The following is a 6000-nucleotide window of genomic DNA, read 5'->3' as shown; positions in this document are numbered from 1 at the left end:
ATTCCAGGACACCTCCACAGGTCCCAACAACCCTGGTCCTTGCAGGGCACTGCCCAGGCAAGCACTAACCCTGAGCCCCACAGGGGTCATGCCACCCCCAGGGAAGGGAGCCCCCTGGTTTGAGAGTATGCACAAGGGAAGCACGGGAGCTGAGCTTCTCCCTGCTTATGCTTGCCGGGCATGAGGCCTCACAGCTGCCTTAGTGGGAAACAAGAAGGAAATCTTCAGCCCCAGGTGAGGTTTCAGCTCTCTGGGACAGGATGAGTCACTCATCACGGTAAGATACAGAGCCAGCTGCACTTGTGGTACTGTGGGGAGTGTGCCCCACCCTCTGCCCACCCTCTCCACCCCCTGCCTCTGGTGTTGGGAGCTGGGATTCAGCACAACCCTTACAGGATTTTAGTATTCTGGCCCTACAGTGGTCCTGCAGCGCTCCTTGCTCCAGCACAACATGAGCATCCCCAGCCAGAGAGAATGCATGGGACAGCTCTGGAGCTGCTGAGAGGGAGAAGCCACCTCTCCCAGCACTTTTAAACTGGGGAGCTTTCCAACGGAGAGGAGCAGCAGCGGGCTGGTGCTGAGGCGGGTGAGGAGAGGAGGAGCTGGCCAGAGCCTGGAGGGGGAACCTTGTCTGCCACAGGGGCCAGTCGGGACATGCTCCAGGAATGTCTTCCAGCACCAGCCACCGCCAGCTCCATGCCCAGCATCCTGGGAAAGGGGCCCATGACCCCTGGCCACTATCACCGGTCAGCTTGGGGAGAGGCCAGAGGGCCAGGGTGACACTCACAGTGCAGCCTTGGGGAACGCTTGTGCAGCCTGTGGGACAACCCAGCAACCCAAGAGACCACAAAATAGACCAGGGTGGGAAATGATCAGCCCTTACCACCTGCTGACCTAACCCAATGGGTCTGGGGTGGGAAAAAGCCATGCCAGCCCTCCAGGCTGCACTTCACAAGGAAAACAGACAGAAGCCCCCCAGCTTCTCTGTGCCAGAGGGGACAGCTTACAGCATCCCCTTTCCTGCTGCTGCCCAAGGCCACATCCCTCTGGCAAAAGGAATCAAAGTATGACATCAGGATGGAGTCACGATCAGTGAGCTGCCCTCTCTGCCCAGTGGCTCTTGGGATGTCTAAAGTGAAGGGGATGCTACCAGCTGTGGGAGACCACAGCTGCTGTGGAGACAGCAGCTGTCTGGTGACTGAAGGATGATGGAGGCAAGTGGTCCCATGGCAGCCAAGCTTGGGGTCAGGCTGAGCCTGCTGTGCCCCCACACCAGGGCTCCATAGGGTGGTTGTGTGTTCCAGCTCTCCCACGACTGCTGTGGAGGGATGGAAAGCTTTTCCTGCCCGTAAACTGTTGTGTCTGGAGGCTGCTGCCAGCACAGCCGCACACCAGCATCGCACGAAGCTGTGCTGGACTGTGGCCAGGCCCCACTGGCCATGCAAAACGGGCTCAGGAGGGAATGGTGACACCACAGGGATGTAACCCTCCCTTGTCTGAGTAGTACTGGACAAGGCAGCCCTGGTCAGCGTGACTGCAGAGGCCAGGCTGGTTCTCAGGGACAGCAGTGAGGGGAGAGCCAGGCACCACCAGGGCTCTGCCAAGGGCTGGCGGTGCTTTGCAATGGCATGGGGGCAGCGTGCCAGAAAGGGAAGGTGACGATGATGGAAGCAGGATAAGGAAGGGATGATGGAAGCAGGATAAGGAGCCAGCAGCACTGAATGGGGCTCTAGAGTCCCTAGTTGAAAAGCTGCCCTCAGCTGCATCCTGTGGCTGGGCTTTGGGTGATGCTGGGGATGCCCAGAGAGGCTGCACAGTGGCTGGGGCTGGGTGTCAGGGACCCAGGGGGTGGCAGGGGGAAGGGGTAAGCAGAGTGCAGGCAGGGGCTGAAGTGCCCCACGCTGCAGGTGGCCACACACACAGCCTGGATCTTCTGCAGGAATCCAGCTTCTCGACTGACTGAGGCACGAGCTGCTCCCCTTTGCTACTGGCCCTACAGCCTCCACTTGCAGCAGGGTCCAGGCTCAGTAAAACCAACCTGCCTTGCCCTTGAGAATGCACATGTAGGAGACGGTAGAAACGCAGGGACCAGGTGCAGCAAAGCTCCCCCAGAACCCCTGCATGGGGCCAGTGCTGCTTTTCCTCAAGCTGACAGTCCCATGGGGTGCTTATGCCCCAGAGATGCCTCAGCCAGCCCAGCACACGCAGCTACGGAAAGGAAACTCCTGCTTCTTTGTAGGGGCAGATAAAAATTCCCTGCCTTGCGGTTACAAGGACTGAGGTGCTCCCAGCCCAGCCCTGGCTGCAGGGTTTGCAGGCAGCAGCAGGCAGTGGCTGGCAGCGCCTGGGGCACAGCCGGGCTTGAGGTGCACGAAGGGAGACCCAGGGACCCATTGCAGCGCAGGAGCGGGGCCTGGCAGAGCAGAGGGAGCGGTTTCCTCTCGGATGCCTGCAGGAAGGAGGAGATGAAGGGAAGCCGAGGGAGAGCTGCCAGCCCACGTTGCACACACTCAGGGCATGTGCGGGCTGGGTCGGGGTGCGCAGAGCGTGACTTGACACGCCGGGCGGCTGAGCCAGCCCGTGCCCGCCTGCACCCACCAGCGCTGCGCAGCCTGCCCGCCCAACCCTGCGCCTCTGCGGGGCTCCCCAGGGACCAGCATTGTCGGCAGCGCAGCGCCTCGGGCCAGGTGAGAGATGCAGAGGTGAAAGGTGGCATTCCTGCAGCCGGCCCCTGGGAGGGAAGCTCGGGGCAAGGCCAGGTCACTGGTGCTTCCCTGCAGTGCCGGGGAAAGCAAGGAGATCATCTTACCTGCAAACACCAAGGTGCCACACCTCTGGCTGCCTCGAGCCCTCACCAGCATCCCTTCAAGAAGGTGTGTGGCAGATGGGACAGCTCAGGCCCCACTGGGTGCTGGGGGGCTGTCACAGCAGGGGCTGCTCCTGGCCTTGCAGGGTGCTCTGTCCCAAATCTGGCTTCCAGGGGCACCTTGGCTTCAGGGGACTGGAAGGGCACACAGGAGCAGCCGAGCAGGGGTGTCTGCAGGAGGCCAGGACAGAGCCCAGCCCTGCAGAGAGCAAGGCCACTTGCAGCAGCACAGCAGCCCCTGTCACACGTGGGGACAAGCTTCCCATCAGATCCCAAACCCGGCACCCCCTCTACTCCCCATTAGAGTGGGACAAGCACCATGAAGCCATGGCTGCCCCATCCCTCCTTCCCACCCCATGCTGAGAGCAGATGGTACAGGGGTAGATGGGCAAGGCAGCACCACCTCCCCGGTGCATGGAAGCTGTTCTGCTGCCTGATGTTGAGCTTTTCTGGGAAACAGCAGTTGCCCAGCTCCCACAGCAGCACCCAAGGACACAAGGCCAGCTGCAGGCTAACCCAGCCATGGGAGCCCCCATGGACCCCAGAGAACCTGCAGGAGCAGACAGCAGCATGGTAGGGGGGTGCTGGGGGGGAGCAGGGCAGTGACAGGGGCTCACAGCAACTGCTGAGCAGCAGGGAGGAAAGGCAGGCAGGCAGCATGTGGGCCTGGGAAGCTGGAGCAGTTCCCGGGATGCTGCCAGCTGTGCTGCAAGAAGCTGCTCCTTGCAGGGGGTTCACACAGCTTGATGGGGCTGAGTATATTTGTTCCTCCTTTCAACGGCAACAGCAGATGCCTCCCTGGCTGCAGGGGCTCAAGATTCCCAGGGGAGGAGTGTTGCCAAGAGGAATAGCTTGGCTATTCCTCACGAGTCCGAGGAGCCAGTCCTCAGAGGCCCCTATCCCAACCCCCAAGGACGGACATGCTGGACCCTGCTGCTGTCCCACAGCTCACTGTGGACTGACACTGCCTTCCCAAGAGATGGAAGTAACAAGCCACTAATGCCTTGTGTTCGGTCCCTCCTGCTGCCAGCCCACAGGCCTTGGTACCACTGGCCCTGGCACAGCAGCACGCCAGCCTGTGCTCACAAGTGACACCAAGAGACACATTCTGGAGCTGTACAGGAAGGAGTTTGCCTAACTCATCTTGCCAAACCCAGATTTCTCAGAGCCCCTGTGCCAGGGAAAGGCTGTCCCTTGCTCACACCCCTTTTGGATGATCCTGCTCTCACTTCTCCACTTCTGCATCTGAGATGCCGGTCTGACAGCTGGGAGGATGGGGTGGTTGCTCAATGCTTCCTCTCTGCCTCTATAAAAGTGTTTCACAACCTGCACCACCTCCCCTAAAAACTACCTGCAGCTCTATATAATTTCTGGCAGGACTCATGGAAGAGCCCCTATCCCACTCTTCCTGGGGCTTGGCTGCTCCTTGCGCAAGGGGAGCCCAGTGGAGCCTTGCGGAGCAGCACCCGTGGCTGGAGGGCTGGTGAGAGACGTGCTCCGCCAGGGAGGGGACGGCACAGCTCACACCCGGGCGTAGCAGGGGCCTTGCCTGGGATGGGCAGGGGCACAGGAGGGGGCTCTTACCAGTAGAGAGTTTGGGCCATGCTGCAGCCTCTGGGGAAAGGGCTTTTGCAGGCCTTGGGCACTGGTAAAAGCATGTGGATAAGCACAAAACTCTTCTACCCACACTTGCCCATACCAGGCTAACACAGCGGTGGATCCCCAGCAGCTGCAGGATACTGCCCTGAATGTTTCACACATGGCCCATGGGAAGGAGGATTAAGGTCTGGTTATCAGTCTGTTAGGATGGTCAGGAAGCTGCAGGGAGCCAGCACCCAGGGAATCAATGCTGCAGGAGGGGTCAGGCTCACCCCTACGTGTGGGGCAGCAGCCAGGCTGCAGGGGAAACTGTGCTCCAGAGGGATTCATGCAGCTCACGAGACCAGACTTGTCCTTGTGTCTCTCCCCCGCGAGGCTGTGCCATTGCTCCTTCAGCTCTTTGGCTGCATGCCCGACTCCAGAAGAAAGGAACAAAAAGGACGAAGTACCCGCCCTGCCCTGTCGGGTGAATCGCTGTCTGTCACCATGGGAACTCCTCCCTCCCCAGACCTCCCCAGGATGACTTCATATCTCCATCGAGCAGGAGGGTTCGTCACCAGCATGGCACAGGGCGGGTGGACATGTACATCCCACACAAGGACCCCACAGCTGTGGGGCAGGATGCTGTGGAGCTCCAGGGGGAAGGCTGAGCAGCACGGGACGGGGGGGGTCCCAATGGGGATGGGGTACGGTCTGCATCCACACAGTGCATCCCCAGAGCAGTGACAACTGGGGACTCTCAGAGCTCCAGGTTCTGGCAGAAAGCACATCGCCAGCACCTCTGCACCCCTCTGTGTTGCCACCAAGAAGGGAAGACCACAGCATCCCGTCCCTGGCCCCTCACCACCTTCGGGACTCACCTTGAACCGTGACAACCTCATCCTCCATCCCCCTCAGCAGAGCTGGGCCAAGGTCACCTGTGAGTCACCGCTGCGCGTGCGAGGCAGGAACAGGAGATACTTGTGTTCCCACGTCATAGGGGCTCCTGCCAAGTGCTGCACATCTGGAACAGCTGTAAACAAAGCAGGGGAAGCCGGAGAACCACAGTGGACAGCAGCCAGGGGCAGTGGGGACCTCCAGCCTCGCAGCAGACAGTGGGGGGAAGGGGTGGAAAAAGCAGAACTGCCACGTGGAGTTGGGATGCCCAAGCACACTCACCTGCCATCTCCTCATCCTGACAGCCCCTTGGTACGCTGGGGCATCCTTCATGCCAGGGGAGCAGAGGCAGGAACTTGCCACAGACACAGGACCTGCTGCTCCAGTTCATAGAGCCCCTGCTCACCAAGCCTCCTGGGAGAGACCCCCGTGCTCATGGGTAGTTATCCCTACCTGGAAATCCCACCCTCGAGGTTCCGTGGGTAGCACCAAGCCTGTTTCTCTATCACTACAAGCTCTGCTCAAGAGTGATGCGACCTGAACCAGCGGCCATGGGTTTGGTACACAGGACTCTGTACAATGGTGAACTGTACAGTGCACCCCAAGAAACTCGGAGTGCACTGTCCTGAATCTGAAATACATCCACTGCTAAATCTTGA

Source organism: Corvus cornix, chromosome 12, assembly GCF_000738735.6.
Source record: "Corvus cornix cornix isolate S_Up_H32 chromosome 12, ASM73873v5, whole genome shotgun sequence".
In the NCBI taxonomy this organism is placed as follows: Eukaryota; Metazoa; Chordata; class Aves; order Passeriformes; family Corvidae; genus Corvus; species Corvus cornix.
The sequence above is the reverse complement of the archived record's forward strand: the minus strand, read 5'-3'. Positions refer to the sequence as shown.